At 38.4% G+C, this 19,036-nt stretch overlaps 1 protein-coding gene across 18 annotated transcripts in view; it reads right to left on the bottom strand.

Annotated features, from left to right (window-relative positions):
* The window catches only part of CHL1 (cell adhesion molecule L1 like), a 205,805-nt gene that overhangs the window by 83,052 nt on the left and 103,717 nt on the right, over positions 1 to 19,036 (bottom strand). The window lies entirely within an intron of this gene.

Raw genomic sequence — 19,036 nt, 5'->3', positions numbered from 1 at the left:
ACTCTGAAATGACAACATAATTTTTTAAAAGATATTATTTATTTAAGAGAGAGAGAGCATGAGCAGAGGTGGTGGGAGGGTGTGGGGGGAGAGTAGCAGAAGCAGACTACTCACTAAGCAGGGAGCAAGACCAGGGCTCCATCCCAGGACCCTGAGATCATGACCTGAGCGGAAGGCAGACACTTAACCTACCGAGCCACCCAGGAACCCCTGACAACAAAATTTAAATAAATGTTTCCGTTGCAATAATTTTCCACTTGATGAAACACTTTACTAGTAACTCCACAAATATATAATTAATCTTTCTATATGTTTTATCAAAGGACAGTTGATACATACTATAGTGCAAACGATGACCTATTCCAATGAATTATATTTTTTGGCCAGATAAGTTTTTACTTCAAGGCACTCTAATACACTCTATCAGGTGTGGGTGTCAGTGCTATAACTTCATTTAACCCATTTTGTTCAAAATGTGGCTCTTTTTCAAATAATTCTTTGTATCAGGCATCTAACCCCACTTGAGTCATTTATGAAGCATCATAAATCTAACCATTGATTTTTCTGGCAAAAAAACTTTTCATGTTCAAAGTTATGACACTAATAGAAAGTGAACAGCAAGATAGAGGAGTGGAAGAATGAAGGACAAATGGATAAAGATCAGCCACACTAACATTTATAAATTTCGGTTTTGTTCAAGCAGAAAATAATTATCTTTAGTTACTTTACACTTAAGCAGAATATTTATTCACTCCATATTGTACAGAAATACAAATTGAAATGTCCATTTTCCAGGCACCTGGGTGGCTCAGTCAGTTAAGCATCTTCCTTCAGCTCAGGTCATGGTCCCAGGGACCTGAGATCAAGCCCCACATCGGGCTCCTTGCTCAGCGGGAGCCTGCTTCTCCCTCTCCCTCTGCCTGCCTGCCACTCCCTCTGCTTGTGCTCTATTTCTCTCTGTCAAATAAATAAATAAAATCTTAAAAATAAATAATAAAATAAAATGTCAATTTTCCTTAAGAGAACTGAGATTTTCCTTATGAGAACTCATACCATTTCAATTTTATAATGAAACACTGTGATAATAGACATCTAAACATTGTTTATAACGTATGTTTAAAAATAAATTTGCTCAAATGCGATAGTTTTTTAGGTACCTAATTTTCTTTTCCCATAAAAATCAGTTACTCTATTCACTTACAACTGGTACAAAACAATTAATGAATATAGTGTCAGACAAGTCATCAAAATTGATACATTCTTTAACTTAAATTCAATTAATTAACATATAATGTATTACTGGTTTCAGAGGTAGAGGTCAGTGATTCATCAGTCTTATATAACACCCAGTGCTCATTACATCACATGCCCTCCTTAATGTCCATCACCCAGTTACCCCACCCACCCACCCCACTCCCTCTAGCAACCCTCAGTTTGTTTTCTATGGTTAAGAGTGTCTTATGGTTTGTCTCCCTCTCTGATTTCATCTTCTTTTATTTTTTCCTCTCTTCCCCTATGATCTTCTGTTTGGTTTCTTAAATTCCACAAAACAGTGAGATCATATGATTATTGTCTTTCTCTGATTGACTTACTGTGCTTAGCATAATACCCTCTGTTCCATCCATGTCATTACCAATGGCAAGATTTCATTTTTTTGATGGCTGCATAATATTCCATTGTGTATATATACCACATCTTCGTTACCCATTCATCTGTTGATGGACATCTGGGCTCTTTCCACAGTTTGGCTATTGTGGACATTGCTGCTATAAACATTGGGGTGCACGTACCCCTTCGGATCCCTACATTTCTATCTCTGTGGTAAATACCAGTAGTGCAATTGCTGAGTCATAGGGTAGCTCTATTTTTAACCTTTTTATGAAACTCCATACTGTTTTCCAGAGCGGCTGCACCAGCTTGCATTCCCACCAACAGTGTAGAAGGGTTCCTCTTTCTCCACATCCCCGCCAACATCTATAGTTTCCTAACTTGTTAATTTTAGCCATTCTGACTGGTGTGAGGTGGTATCTCATTGTGTTTTTGATTTGTAGTTCCCTGATGCCAAATGATGTGGAGCATTTTTTCACATGTCTGTTGGATATTTATGTCTTCTTTGGAAAAATGTCTGTTCATGTCTTCTGCCCATTTCTTGATTAGATTATTTGCTCTTTGGGTGTTGAGTTTCATAAGTTCTTTACAGATTTTGGATACTAGCCCTTAAACTGATAAAACATTTACAAATATCTTCTCCCATTCTGTCAGTTGTCTTTTGGTTTTGTCAACTGTTTCTTTTGCTGTGCAAAATGCAAAAGCATTTTATCTTGATGAAGTCCCAATAGTTCATTTTTTGCCTTTGTTTCCCTTGCCTTTGGACATGTGTCTAGCTAGATTTTGCTGTGGCCAAGGCCACAGAGTTTGCTGTCTGTGTTCTCTAGGATTTTGATGAATTCCTGTCTCACATTTAGGTCTTTCATCGATTTTGAGTCTGTTTTTGTGTATGGTGTAAGGAAATGGTCCAGTTTCATTCTTTTGCATGTGGCTGTCCAATTTTCCCAACACCATTTGTTGAAGAGACTGTCTTTTTTCCATTGGATATTCTTTCCTGCTTTGTTGAAGGTTAGTTGACCATAGAGTTGAGGGTCTATTTCTGGGCTGGGATTGATCTATGTGTCTGTTTTTGTGCCAGTACCATACTGTCTTGATGATTATAGCTTTATAATAGAGCTTGAAGTCCGGAATTGTGATGCCACCAGCTTTGCCTTTCTTTTTCAACATTCCTCTGGCTATCTGGGGTTGTCTCTGGTTCCATACAAATTTTAGGATTATTTGTTCCAGCACTGTAAAAAAAAAAAAAAATTGATGGTATTTTGACATGGATTGCATTGAATGTGTAGATTGCTCTAGGTAGCATAGACAGTTTAACAATATTTATTCTTCCAATCCATGAGCATGGAATGTTTTTCCATTTCTCTGTGTCTTCCTCAATTTCTTTCATGAGTGTTCTATAGTTTTCTGCATACAGATCATTCGCCTCTTTGGTTAATTTTATTCCTAGGTATCTTATGGTTTTGGGTGCCATCATAAATGGGATTGACTCCTTAATTTCTCTTTCTTCTCTCCCATTGTTAGTGTATAGAAATGCAACTTATTTCTGTGCATTGATTTTATATCTTGCTACTTTGCTGAATTCCTATATAGGTTCTAGCAATTTTGGGGTGGAGTCGTTTGGGTTTTCCACATAGAGTATCATGTCATCTGCAAGAGTGAGAGTTTAACTTCTACTTTGCCACTTCGGATGCCTTCTATTTCTTTTTGTTGTCTGATTGCTGAGGCTAGGACTTCTAGCACTATGTTGAACAGCAATGGTGATAGTGGATATCCTTGTCGTGTTCTTGACCTTAGGGGGAAAGCTCTCAGCTTTTCCCCATTGAGAATGATGTTCGCTGTGGGCTTTTCATAGATGGCTTTTATGATATTGAGGTATGTTCCCTCTATCCCTACACTGGGAAGAGTTTTAATCAAGAAAGGATGCTGTACTTTGTCAAATACTTTTTCTGCATCTATTGAGAGGATCATAGGGTTCTTATCTTTTCTTTTATTTATGTAGTTTATCACATTGATTGATTTGTGGATGTTGATCCACCCTTGCAGCTCAGGGATAAATCCAACTTGGTCATGGTGGATAATCCTTTTAATGTACTGTTGGATACTACTGGATAGTATTTTGGTGAGAATTTTTGCATCCATGTTTATCAGGGATATTGATCTGTAATTCACCTTTTTGGTGGGGCGTTTGGTTTTGGGATCAAGGTAATGCTGGCTTCATAGAAAGAGTTTGGAAGTTTTCCTTCCATTTCTATTTTGTGAAATGGCTTCAGAAGAATAGGTATTAATTGTTCTTTAAATGTTTGGTAGAATTCCCCTGGGAAGCCATCCAGCCCTGGACTCTGGTTTGTTGAAGATTTGTGTTACTGCTTCAATTTCCTTGCTATTTATGGGTCTGTTCAGGTTTTCTATTTCTTCCTGATTCAGTTTTGGTAGCTTATACGTCTCTAGGAATGCATCACTTTCTTCCAGATTGTCCAATTTGTTGGCATATATTTGCCTCGTTCATTCAGGATTTTATTTATTTCGGCCCTTTCTCTTTTCTTTTTGATAAGTCTGGCCAAGGGTTTATCAATCGTATTAATTCTTTCACAGAACCAGCTCCTAGTTTCATTGATCTGTTCTACTGTTCTTTTGGTTTCTATTTCATTCATTTCTGCTTTAATGTTTATTATTTCTCTTCTGCTGGGTTTAGGCTTTTTTTGCTATTCTTTCTCCAGCTCCTCTAGGTGTAAGGTTAGGTTGTGTTTTTGAGGCCTTTTTTGTTCCTTGAGAAAGGTTTTATTGCTCTATACTTCCCTCTTAGGACCACCTTTGTTCCATCTCAAAGCTTTGAATAGTTGTGTTTTCATTTTCACTTGTTTTCATGAATTTTTAAAATTCTTTAATTTCCTGGCTGACCCATTCATTCTTTAGTAGGATGCTCTTTAGCCTCCATGTTTTTGAGTTCTTTCCAACTTTCATCTTGTGATTGAGTTCCAGTTTCAAAGCATTGTGGTCCAAAAATATTCAGGGAATGATCCCAATCTTTTGGTACTGGTTGAGACCTGATTTGTGACCCAGTATATGATCTATTCTGGAGAACGTTCCATGTGCACTTGAGAAGAATGTGTATTCCGTTGCTTTAGGTTGGAAGGTTCTGAATATATCTATAAAGTCCATCTGGTCCAGTGTGTCATTCAAAGCCCTTGTTTCTTGTTGATTTTCTGCTTAGATGATCTGTCCACTGCAGTGAGTGTGATGTTAAAGTCCCCTACTATTATTGTATTATTATCAATATGTTTCTTTAATTCTGTTATTAATTGGCTTATATAATTGGTTGCTCCTATGTTAGGGGCATAAATATTTATAATTCTTAGATCTTCTTGTTGGATAGACAAGATTATGATACAGTGTCCGTCCCTCATCTCTTTAATTATGATATAGTGTCCGTCCCTCATCTCTTATTACAGTCCTTCTGATATAAGGATTGCCACCCCAGCTTTCTTTTGATGTCCATTAGCATGATAAATGGTTTTCCATCCCCTCACTTTAAATCTGGGGGTTTCTTTGGGTATAAAATGAGTCTCTTGCAGACAGCATATCAATGGGTCTTGCATTTTATCCAGTCTGTTACCCTGTGTCTTTTGATTGGGGCATTTAGCCCATTTACATTCAGAGTACCTATTAAAAGATATGAATTTAGTGCCATTGCATTACCTGTACTGTCACTGTTTCTGTATATTGTCTCTGTTCCTTTCTGGTCTATGTTACTTTGGGGCTGTCTCTTTGCTTAAAGGATTCCCTTTAATATTTCTTGTAGTGCTGGTTTGGTGATCAAAATTCTTTTAGTTTCTGTTTGTCCTGGAAGCTTTTTAATCTCTCCTCCTATTTTAAATAACATTCTAGCTGGATAAAGTATCCTTGACTGCATATTTTTCTCATTTAGCTCCCTGAATGATCAGACAGGTGAGGAGAACAGAGCCATACACTAGATTCTGGGTGTATTTTGGTTTATTAGAAGAAACTGCACCCCAAAATTGTAAAGAAAGAAAAAGTATATATTTACAAAAACAAAATTAAATACAATGAAAGGATAGAATGTAACTTTAAAAATGAAAATTAAAAAAGATTTTTAAAAAGGAGTTAATAAAATAAGAAATTGGTTGAAAAAGGAAAGAGAAAAAAATAAAATTGAAAGACTAAAGAATTGTGGGGGAAAGCCCCAGGAATGCTTTTTTTTTTTTTTTTAAGATTTTATTTATTTGTCAGAGAGAGTGCAAGCAGAGGGAGTGGCAGGCAGAGTGAGAAGCAGGCTCCCCACTGAGCAAGAAGCCTGATGCGGGACTCGATCCCAGGACTCTGGGATCATGACCTGAGCTGAAGGCAGATGCTTAACCGACTGAGTCACCCAGCCACCCTCTGCTGGACTGTTCTATGTGACTTTTGTTCCCTGAAAGCTTTCACGAAGCTTTAGAGGATGAGAATGAAAATGGCAGCCTCCCAATCTCCAGCCCTGGAGCCAAGATCTCAGGGCCCCATTCCTCATTGCACCGTCAGGGAAAAGCGGTCAATCACTCCTGTCTCCCTGGTCTCCTGCTTTACTCCGTGTTCGTGCTCACCCAGCTTGTGACTGAGCATTTGTATCTCAGGCATGGGACCACCTTTCAAGTCTCCAAACCCTGCAGACTCCTGCAACATGCACCCATGCCCCACTCCAGGGGGAGGAATGGGGAATGGGGGTGGGGGGGTCTTGCTGTTTCTGCTGCTTGTTGGGCCCCTGCTCAGAGAGCAGTCCACCTGATCATGCTGGGGTTGGCAGTTTATGGCAACCCCAAGCTGAGAGCCCACTCCTGGGCTCTCTGATTGTAGACAGCTTCCCCTCTCTGATGCCTGGGAGCTCTGCCACACTCAAGCACCCCCGGTCTTCCTGTGACCCTAGGATATTGAGACCACACTGTCCCATCTAGATTCTGCCCCTGCTTCACTGCCTGAGCACCTTTTAGGCAGGGACATCCCTCACTGGAGTAGACTTCTAAAAGTTCTGATTTGGTACTTCATTGCTCTATCACTTTCCAGTGGCTGGTTTACGGAGGTTCCCTCTCCCCCGCCGTTTATCCTCCCATATATCACCTCAAATTCCCTTCTCTGCACCTCCTACCTTGCAGAAAGTGGTTGCTTTTCTATTTTTAGAGTTGCAGCTATTCTTTTCTTAGATCTCTGGTTGTGTTCGCAGGTGTTCAAAATGATTTGATAGCTATGTAGCAGAATTCTTAGGATCAGACAAAACTAAGTTCTACTACTCCTCTGCCATCTTGGACTCTCTCAAATTTATATTTAATTCCAAGTATTTAGGCTTTTTTAAAAATGTCACCTCAGCTTTTATCTGAAGAGATTATGCACTGGCATCTTTCATATATATATAAAATGCTTTACATTTAAAATAGTAACTAAGGCTGCTGTTCTGCTGTTTTATTTATAACTTTGAGAATGCAAAGAGACAAAAATCCCATTTATATTTTAATTTGAGAAAAGTTATATATGGATCATAAAGGAAAATACTCCTATCCCACCCACTCCCCCCAAAAAATGTTGAATTAGAGTAATGGCTTTAGTCTGTTTTCTCTGATCTCAACTGACTCATCTGTAAAAATGTGAATTGGGAAAAAAAAATTATCATTATGTGGCTCAGAAAATTTCCCCAAATGAAAAATAACTTATATTGGTAATTAAAAATATTTTCAAATGCACCATTGCATTGACACATACTTTCTTGATAAAATGAATTATTCTAATCAAATGTGGAAAAATTATTTATAAAAATCAGAACATTGTTTAACTACAAAAATTGAATTCTGCACATTTATACAAAGTTGGGAGATACTGAACCATACATACAGCAATTTCTAAGATGAAAAATGAGAAGAGAATATTAATACCTTATTCTCGGAATTTTCATTTTCCTTCTCTCTCTCTCTTTTTTTTTTAAGATTTTATTTATTTGAGAGAAAGAAAGAAAGCACGAACGGGGAGAGTAGGAAGTAGAAGCAGACTCCTTGCTGAGTAGGGAGGCCGAAAAGGGGCTTGATCCCAGGACCCTAAGATCATGAGCTGGGCCGAAAGCAGATGCTTAATCGACTGGGCCACCCAGGCCCCCCCTCTCTCTTCTTGAAACACTTTGATAATAGTCCTCTCAATTCATTATAGTTATATGTCACTCTTTACCTGCAATCTATTACTTAATACTCTGTCCCATTAATATTCAATGCTGACTTCTTTAAGGGCATTTCATGTATTTGTTTAATGATCCTGTCTTCTATTTGTTAGGAGAAAGGCTTTCAAAACCATAATACTTTTAGGAGACCATATTTCCAGATTCATACATCAAGCTATAGTGTCACAGAAAATAAAAACACTAGACAGCCCAATAAGTGACCACAGACTCAATTTCAATTAATCTCCTGATTTAGGCTAGTGAGCCCAATGGTCTCTAACTGTTGTAGTAAAATAGCTTGCAGACACTAATTGTTCAATAGTGATGATCTGACTTTGGAATTTTAATGGTTTTAACTAAATGGTCTTGAAGAGAGAAATTCTCTCTCATAAAAGGATGTTACATTGAACCCCTGGCTTAAAATAAGGCTATAAATAAGAGACATAACATTAACGACACCAACAGTTTCCAGAATATGGAATGGTTAATTCTACATCTGACCTATTCTTCTGCAGGGATTAGCTTCAATTTACCTGAGACTTATATGTTAAGAGGCTGTTACATAAAAGTCACTGGAAGTTAAAATGTGACTCCTTGCAAGTAAGACTCCATTAGTTGATGATGATAGCCCCAAAATAGCTTTCATATTATAAAGGGAATGCCAGTCATAATTTCATTATCAGAATGCAAAAGGGCATACTGTTTAGTAATTGTGTTTTGTAACAGTAAGGTAGCAATAAAATTATATTCCCATTTATCTTTCTTCAAAGAAAATGAATTTAATGCCACATACCAGACCTCAAAGATAAAAGCCATTACTGGAACTTAGGATGGAAATGACAGTAAGACAAGAACAAAATAACACTAAAATATTCTGAGGCCTAGTCACATAAAGCTGATGTCTGATTGCTTATGTTAATGACATTAACTCAGATCCAAAAAAGAATCAATGAATTTTCATGGATTTAATCCTAGCTCATCCTCAGAAAGAAGAAACCATGTCTGACATCTAACTCAAAAGAAAACAGATGTCATATACAATTGACCCTTCCTGACTGCCTTAGCTTGTCCAGCATGATAGCGGGATAAGGATTAAGAACACACTGGTTCTGAGACAGAACAGAAACATGGAAAGGCATGCATACTACACAGACCTAGTTCTAATACAATAAGGAAATAAAGCTCTTTGTTTCTCCCAAATAATAGCCTGTAGTATACATACATCACTCATATTATAAAATGACCTCAAAGATCCCTCTCATGTTTTTATTTTCTTTTTTTTTAAAAGTTCTTATTTATTTATTTGACAGAGAGGAGAGCACAAGCAGGGGGAACTGCAGAGGGAGAGAGAGAAGCAGGCTCCCCGCTGAGCAGGGAGCCCAGTGCAGGACTCGATCCCAGGACCCTGGGATCATGACCTGAGCCAAAGGCAGACCCTTAACTGACTGAGCCACCCAGGCATCCCCCGTCTGATGTTTTTAAAATAGCTCTGCTATGGTAAATCTAGAAACAATTTACTCCCTTAACTTAAATTCATCTTCTGCTTTAAGAAACGGAAAAGAGAGTTGGCTTATCTTTTGCCCATTCTACCTGTCTATTCCAAGTATATACAAAGATACTAGAGCCCACGGGGCAGCTAACAGAAGACAGTGATAATGTAGTGCATAAGAACATGAAAAACAGTGTCAGAATAGCATAGGTTCAAAGCCATCACTTACTACCCTGTGGCCTTGGGCAGTTTATCCAACCTCTCTTATTAATCTCTACAAATGAATAGAAGAGTTTCAGCCCTCTAGCACACTTAGGAGGGTTAAGTGAGCTAATGTATGTTTAGTACAGAATAAGAAAGGAAATTTACTACTAGTAGCGACAGCGATGATAATTTTGTTGTTACCAATAAATAAGTAGAATACAGCCTCCGGTAATAATATTCTGATCCAAAGAGTATGGTTAATCTGCACGGCTTCTACTATAGTTAGAAAATCCAATGACTTAAAAAAATAAAACCCTGTTCACTAAAGTACTTAGTGGTGAAATTATATTGATTTAAAATTCTCTTAAAACTTTTTTTAAGGTGGGGGATGTGGTAGATTGATGACAAAAAGTCTTTAGTTCTTCTCCCCTTCCTGTCTCCACGTGCCTTGCCTCTAACTTTACAGGTTCTCCCACCAAGAAGCTGTTTCCTCACTTCTTGAATCTGGCTGGCCTTTGATCAATAGAAAGAGCTCTGAGCTTAGGCCTCAAGAAGAATTGCACATTCTTGCTCTCTGTCTCTCTGTCTCCTTCTAGAACCCTGCTCAGTCTGCACTCAGCAAGCCTGCTGAAAGATGAGAGACATTACTCCATTACCCTCTGTAATCCTGGCCAATAGGCAAGCAGCCACCAAATGGCAAAGGGCAGCCACCCTAGATGAGCCAGTCCCAGATGACCTGCCAGCTGAACACAGCTACAAGAGCCAGCCCAGTCAGTATCAGTCCAGACTGGTTAAGATCAGCAGAACTAGGGGCGCCTGGGTGGCTCAGATGGGTAAGCGTCTGCCTTCAGTTCAGGTCATGATTACCAGGTCCTGGGATCGAGCCCCATGTCCGGCTCCCAGCTCAGCAGGGAGTCTGCTTCTCCCTCTCCCTCTCCCCCTGCTTGTGCTCTCTCTGTCTCTGTCTCTCTCTCAAATGAATAAATAAAAATCTTTAATAAAAATAAAAAAAAAGATCAGCAGAACTATCTGACAAGTGTCAGGATATGCCACCTCCAAACACGGAGATTTGGCATATGGGATATTTTAAGCTGAAGAAATTTTAGAAATGGAAGGTGCTAGGACTCTGACCTTCCCCTGAAGTCGGTCTAAAAGCCTCCTGTGAAAGATGCGCTCCTTCCTTCTACCCTTCTAGGAGATGTGCTCCCTATACCTGGAGGAAAAGGAACATGCTTATCTCTGAAGATGGAGGGACACTGAGATGAATCTGAATGAGCAGGTCTGGCTACAGTTTCCACAGCTGACTACACTTAGCCCAGACTCCTTTTGTTCTATCACATTTTCCACAACTTTCTGCTCTTCATAAAATCTAGCATAAAATTGCTTCTTCAGGTCCTCATTTCCTTCTGAAGACTTCTATGTCACATAAAACTTACATTAAATAAATTTATATGCTTTTCTCTTCTTATTCTGTCTTTTGTATGAGACCCAGCCAAGAACCTAGAAGGGTAGAAGGAAAAAAGATATTTTTCCTTCTCTATGCACTCAAAGAGAGTATAGGCAGGAACAACAGTAAATGTTTCTTGTGTTAAATCAATCTGCTTCAGCATGGCTTGCAATGCAGAAATAGCTAAGTGATATGGGGAGAAGAGAATACCAGAATTCCTACCAGACTGATAATTGTGGAAGCTGTGTGATAGATACATATGGAGGTTCTTTATACTACGGTCTCTATTTTCTGGTATGTTTTAACATTTCCATAATAAGACATTTATAATGTAGCCATTCAGTCTGTTGAAATCAGAAATAAACCTAAAATATTCCAGTGCAACAAGGAGATTCCTTTAGCAAAAGGAAAACAACCCCTACTGGCATATTTTTAATACAAAAACAGAAAATAGCCAGAAAGTCTCTCTTAAGGCTACCGTGCTATCAGACCTCTTCTGTTTGAACTACATTCAGAAAAGTTGAGATCCCTTTGAATGTAAGTGTATGTGTTCCGCATATGCAGCACAAGTCCATAATTAAACACAATATTTGTTCCTTATTGCTTTATGTGTTTGGAATGTCATGGTCCAACTAAAGGAAATATATGCCCAACTTATAGTAATTATTTAAATCTGGGTAGCTATTAGTACATCCTCTGGATATCATGCTTTGCTTCTTAATACACTGATTTTATACACTGTTTCCATTAGATTCTGTTAAATTCCATTAATAAAGTATAAAAAGGGTAAAAGGAAGAAAATCTGGTAAGAGTACACAGTCACTTTGGACTATTACTTATATTTATGTGTATATGCCTTGTCTCTAAACTGAACAGAAACACAAATTATTTTAAAGTAAGTGTAAAGGTCTCCAGCTATTGTTAATATATTCCAAAGAATGATCATTCCTAATAACCACTTGTTTTTTTACACTTGACAGTAATGGTGTCATGTTTACTCAAAACCTTTGACACTATGGTTTTCTAATGGTCCCACTGTATTATAAATCTTTTTTTTTTCCTTTAAGCAAATAATATGCCACAAATTTATACTCCTGAATTCCAAAATAAAGAGATTCCTACTTTATTGTAAAAAGAATAAAATCTGATAGTGTAGTGAATGGACCAAAAGCAGCTTAAAAAGGTAGATAGTATGGGATAGTAAATTTCACCTTGGCGATATTTTTCACATCCTTGCCATCTTCTGTCAATAATTATTCACAAACATGTTCAAGTCAAATTTCTCAAGAGAAAATATAACAATGCAAGTCCAAAGGGAAAAAAAAACAACTCTTAGGATCACTATTTTTAAAACTCTCATTTCTATGGTAGCAGCTTACACAAATAGTCATGTCAGCGACAGTCCATCTGCCATTTCTAAAGAAGGCATAGAATGCAAACAGCCCCCCAAAAAGTGCTGTGTTGACATTCCTGTTCACTAAGAAACAGCATTAAGTTGTTTCAGTCACTATGAATTCTAGAGATCAGAATTAACTTCATGCATGCTAAATCATTAAACAACATTTTTCTACTTGGAAAGCTTGAAATAGATCAGCAACTTTTATTATAGTCAGCAGGAAGGGATATATTATCACACTAACATCCAAATTGTAGTTTTAAAAATAACTCAGTGGATTTGTGTAATAGTCTGGGACGGTGCTATAAATTGGAATTGTTTAAATTTTATTTTCTCTTCACACTAAAAGGACTTAAGAATCGCTGAGCTGCAACAAGCAAGTGTCTTATATAAGGGCCATTTGACATTTTCATGATGGGATAGATGTCACCTTCACTTCCCTCTGACCTCGGCTGTCCCTTTATAAAACTCCTTTTCATGCAATTGTCAGGCTAGGGTAAACTATTCTCTTGATTCAGGAATTAGGTCTTCTGGGGAGGAAGTCCAGCACATTTCCATAAGCCTGAAGTGTGATCTGAATCACTCAACACCTTGAAACTGGGAAAGGATAAACACAAAAAATTCAAAGGCTTTTGTTCAATCATCTGCTTTGATAATACCACAAATCAATTTACAAGTGTCATAAACACAGTAATCCTGAAATAACTGTTAATGGCTTTTCTGCTCTGAAAACAAAGGAAATATTGTACATTAAGGCCATATCCATTAAAACTCTGTTTCATGTCACTGAAGTGACAAGACAAAAGAATTGCTTAGAGTGTTAATTCATCCTCCCTGAAGAAGATCAAAGAAATGTAGATTTGTATTATAAGCAAATTGATTTTATTGGAAAAATGTCAGCTTTAATTAATAATTATATTGGATAACTTAATATTATTAATAATACCATTTATTTAACTAAATAGCAAAATATAATGTGGTTGAGCTCTGACAGGAATATAACTGGATATAATCAATATTTTTGTGTGTTTGTTTTGCCTTCATTTACCTATGCATCCTAAATTCTTGCTAAGTAGCATGGTGCAATGATATCTAATTTGAATTCTTTCATAATGGAGCGAAAGAAAGAAAAAAAAACATCAAAATTCAAGATCACTTGACTTGCAAGGATGGAGAAAATGATCTAACATTCCAACATATAAGTCAAATTTTGAATCATTTCTCACAAGACACCTTATAGGCCAGTGATGGTCATCCAGGGAATTTTTTAAAAATTGAAGAATAACACAGATGTACTAAAATACACAAAATTTAGGTGTACGTTCAGTGAATTTTTGTGTGTATATATATATATATATAAATCTGTTTAATCACTTCTTGAAACTTTTATTGAGTTTTGGTCAGAGAAACATTCCACCAGCCTCATTCCTAGAGGACTCCAGATGACTAGTTCACAAGAAAGCAAAACCTCTTTGCATTCCCCCAAACTACTGGATCCCAACCAGGGTGGTATCTCTCCCCACAGCTGATGTTTGGATTATGTGGGGACAGTGTGGGTTCTCTTAATGTCTGTGGACTGCTACTGGCATTTAGTATGCAAGAATACAGGAACCACAGACCCTAAATGACCTATAGTGCTCAGCAGTCCTGCACAATTGAGAAGTGCCCTACTTGAAAAGTTTCCAGGTCTCCACTGTGAGCTAGACTGATGTTTATCATGCTCAGTGAAAGGAAGCTTATGTCATCAATAAACAAGGGATAGGCTATACACACTACTATATGCAGCTTTGAAACTTCTTCAATGCATGCTAACATATAAAGGCAGAGAAATTTACTTCACCTAATTCAGGGTTTCATAAACCTATTTGACTATGAAAATCTGTGTGTGTGTGTGTGTGTGTGTGTGTGTGTGTGTGTGTGTGTACTTTTTACCAAAATTCACATGTGGAAGAAACTGCTTTATGAGTCATCATCAACAAATAATAACTGAAATATCAATAATAATAGCTATCAGCCTTTAACCTTTATTGAGCAATTTCTACGTGCCACAAATTGCTTTTCCATTTGAACAAATTGTTTAATTCCCACATCTTCATGATGTAGATATAATAATATCATAACAGGAACATCCATTTAAATATAGGGAAACCGAAACACAAAATGCCCAAAGTCTTACAAATAAAATTTTGAGTTGAACTTAAATGGAATGGAACTCAATCTAGAAACAATGGAATCTGTTTCAGGAACCACTGTTCTTAATTATTATAACTACAACTATTTGGGGAAAAAAATCTTCAAGATTTAAAGATATTTAAGACTATCAGGGGAGCAAGATGGTGGAGGAGTAGGAGACCTAGATTTCGTCTGGTCTCAGGAATTCAGCTGAATAGGGATCAAACAATTCTGAACACCTACGAACTCAACAGGAGATCGAAGAGGGGAGTAGCAACAACTCTCTGAACAGAGAAGTGACCACTTACTGGAAAGTAGGATGTGCGGAGAAGTGAATCCGAGGCGATATTCGGGAGGATAGACGGCGGGGGAGGGGGTCTCCGTCAGCCGCTTCTGGCAAGTGATAGAGCCGCGGAGCACAAAATCGGACCTTTTAGAAGTCGGCTCCGCGGAGGGACGTCGCTGCAGTGGCTAAGCGTGGGGTGGAATCCTCCCGAGACAGTGTGGTCTCAGGACCCTTGGGGTCACAGAAAGACCGGGGGTGCCTGAGTGCAGCAGAGCTCCCAGGTATCAGAGCAGGGAAGCCGGCTGCAGAGACGGAGCCGAGGCGCAGGCTCTCAGCTCGGGGTTGCCATAAACTGTGATCCGCAGCCCAGTTGGGCCACTGCTCCTCCAGCAGGGACCCAAAAAGCGGCAGAGCCAGGGAGACTCCCCTTCCTCCCCGGGGAGGAGCAGCGCGGGAGCACACCGCAGGGACCTGCTGGGTTTGGAGACTCCACACGGGGTCGGGTGCCAGAGATAGAAATGCTCGCTCACAGGCCGGGTGAGCATAGAGTGTGGCCAGAGACCAGGGAGACGGGAGGGACTGCTTTTCTCTGGGGACGCACTGAGGAGTGGGGCCCCGAGTTCTCAGCTCCACTGGGTAGAGATTGGGAGGTCACCATTTTCGCCCTGGTCCTCCAAAGCTGTACCAAGAGCTTGCAGGGAACAAAAGCTCCTGAGAGCAAACCCGAGCAGCTTGCTTAGCTCGGAGGGACAAAGGCGGGGCAATTCAGCCTCCGGCAAAGACATTTGGGAACCAAAGCAACAGCCCGCCCCCTCCCCCCAGAAGATCAGCATGAACAGCCAGCAAGCCAAGACCAAGTTTACCGATGAAGGAGAACGGGAGAACTCCAGCGCTTAGGGGACTACTGCACATAGAATTCATGGCTTTTTTTTTTACCATGATTCATTAGTTCATCAAAGTTAATTTTTTAACTGTTTTTTTTTTTAATTTTTCTTTTTCCCTTTTTCAACCAACATCTTATCAATCTCTTTTTTAAAAAAAACATTTTTTATTTTTCATTTTTAGAGTCATATTTTATTCCTTCATAGTAGTTACCCTTATTTTTGGCATATATATATTTAACTTGTTCACTCTTTAAAATTTTGAGATACAGTTTCTTCTAACAGATCAAAATATACCCTAAATCACTAGTGTATGGCTTTGTTCTAGTTTCTTGCCTGATCAAATTCTCTCCCTTTTTTCTTTTTTTTTTAAATCTTCTTTCTTCTTTCAAACAACTTATCAATTCCTTTTATAAAATCTTTTATAATTTTCATCTTTACACTCATCTTCCATTCCTTCATTGTATCAAACCTTATTTTGTACATATATGTCTTTCTTCCTTTAAAATTTTAGGAGGCACTTTTTTCTGACACACCAAAATACGCCCAAAATCTAGCGTGTGGCACTGATCTATGCACTAGCCTGATCATATTTGATCATATTCTGCTTTTTTTGTATTGTTCTGGTTTTGTTTTTATCTTTTTTTTCCTCTTTCTTTTTTCTTTCTTTCCCTTTCTTTTCCCCTGGTTTGAGGTCTTTTCTGATTTGATTAGAGTATATTTTCTGGGGACGTTGTTAACCTGTTAGCATTTTGTTCTCTCATTCATCTATTCTCCTCTGGAAAAAATGACAAGATTAAAAAAAACACCTCAGCAAAAAGAACAAGAGGTAGTACCATCAGCCAGGGACCTACTCAATACGGACATTAGTATGATGTCGGACCTAGAGTTCAGAATCATGACTTTAAAGATACTAGCTGGGCTTGAAAAAAAGCATGGAAGTTATTAGAGAAACCCTTTCTGGAGAAATAAAAGAACTAAAATCTAACCAAGTCAAAATCAAAAAGGCTATTGATGAGGTGCAATCAAAAATGGGGGCACTAACTGCTAGGATAAATGAGGCAGAAGAGAGAATCAGCGATATAGAAGACCAAATGATGGAAAATAAGGAGGCTGAGAAAAAGAGAGATAAACAACTACAGGATCACGAGGGCAGAATTCGAGAGATAAGTGATATGATAAGACGAAACAACATTAGAATAATTGGGATCCCAGAAGAAGAAGAAAGAGAGAGAGAGGCAGAAGGTATATTGGAGCAAATTATAGCAGAGAACTTCCCTAATGTGGGGAAGAAAACAGGCATCAAAATCCAGGAGGCACAGAGAAACCCTCTCAAAATCAATAATAATAGGTCAACAATTCATGGAAACCAACGAAAATGAAAACACAACGGTTCAAAATCTTTGGGATACAGCAAAGGCAGTCCTGAGAGGAAAGTATATAGCAATACAAGCCTTTCTCAAGAAACAAGAAAGGTCTCAAATACACAACCTAACCCTACACCTAAAGGAGCTGGAGAAAGAACAGTAAATAAAACCTAAACCCAGCAGGAGAAGAGAAATCATAAAGATCAGAGCAGAAATCAATGAATGAGAAACCAAAAGAACAGTAGAACAGATCAATGAAACTAGGAGCTGGTTCTTTGAAAGAATTAACGAGTTGATAAACCCCTGGCCAGACTTATCAAAAAGAAAAGAGAAATGACCCAAATCAACAAAATCATGAATGAAAGAGGAGAGATAACAACCGACACCAAAGAAATACAAACAATTATAAGAACATATTATGAGCAACTCTATGCCAGCAAATTAGATAACCTGGAAGAAATGGGTACATTCCTAGAGATGTATCAACCACCAAAACCGAACCAGGAAGAAATAGAAAACCTGAACAGACCTATAACCACTAAGGAAATCGAAGCAGTCATCAAAAATCTCCCAACAAACAAAAGCCCAGGGCCAGATGGCTTCCCAGGGGAATTCTATCAGACATCAAGAAGAATTAATACCTATTCTCCTGAAACTGTTCCAAAAAATAGAAATGGAAGGAAAACTTCCAAACTCATTTTATGAGGCCAGCATTACCTTGATCCTAAAACCAGACAAAGACCCCATCAAAAAGGAGAATTACAGACCAATATCCTTGATGAATATGGATGCAAAAATTCTCACCAAAATACTAGCCAATAGGATCCAACAGTACATTAAAAGGATTATTCACCACGACCAAGTGGGATTTATCCCTGGTCTGCAAGGCTGGTTCAACATCCGCAAATCAATCAACGTGATACAATACATTAACAAAAGAAAGAACAAGAATCATATGATCCTCTCAATAGATGCAGAAAAAGCATTTGACAAAGTACAGCATCCTTTCTTGATCAAAACTCTTCAGAGTATAGGGATAGAGGGTACATACCTCAATATCATAAAAGCCATCTATGAAAAACCTAGAGCAAATATCATTCTCAATGGGGAAAAGCTGAGAACTTTTCCCCTAAGGTCAGGAACGCGGCAGGGATGTCCACTCTCACCACTGCTATTCAACATAGTATTAGAAGTCCTAGCCACAGGAATCAGACAACAAAAAGAAATCAAAGGCATCCAAATCGGCAAAGAGGAAGTCAAACTCTCACTCTTTGCAGATGATATGATACTGTATGCGGAAAACCCAAAAGACTCCACCCCAAAACTGCTAGAACTCATACAGGAATTCAGTAAAGTAGCAGGATATAAAATCAATGCACAGAAATCAGTGGCATTCCTATACACCAACAAGACAGAAGAGAGACAAATCAAGGAGTCGATCCCATTTACAATTGCACCCAAAACCATAAGATACCTAGGAATAAATTTAACCAAAGAGGCAAAGGATCTGTACTCAGAAAACTATAAAATACTCAGGAAAGAAATTGAAGAAGACACAAAGAAATGGAAAAACGTTCCATGCTCATGGATTGGGAGAACCAACATTGTGAAGATGTCAATGCTACCTAGAGCAATCTACACATTCAATGCAATCCCCATCAAAATACCATCCACTTTTTTCAAAGAAATGGAACAAATAATCCTAAAATTTGTATGGAACCAGAAGAGACCCCGAATAGCCAGAGGAATATTGAAAAAGAAAAGCAAAGCTGGCGGCATCACAATTCCGGACTTCCAGCTCTATTACAAAGCTGTCATCATCAAGACAGTATGGTACTGGCACAAAAACAGACACATAGATCAATGGAACAGAATCGAGAGCCCAGAAATGGACCCTCAACTCTATGGTCAACTCATCTTTGACAAAGCAGGAAAGAATGTCCAATGGCAAAAAGACAGTCTCTTCAACAAATGGTGTTGGGAAAATTGGACAGCC

The sequence above is a fragment of the Callorhinus ursinus genome, unplaced genomic scaffold, assembly GCF_003265705.2.
Source record: "Callorhinus ursinus isolate GAN/ISIS: 27379988/994484 unplaced genomic scaffold, GSC_fseal_2.0 scaffold15, whole genome shotgun sequence".
NCBI lineage: Eukaryota > Metazoa > Chordata > Mammalia > Carnivora > Otariidae > Callorhinus > Callorhinus ursinus.
The sequence above is the reverse complement of the archived record's forward strand: the minus strand, read 5'-3'. Positions and strand labels throughout refer to the sequence as shown.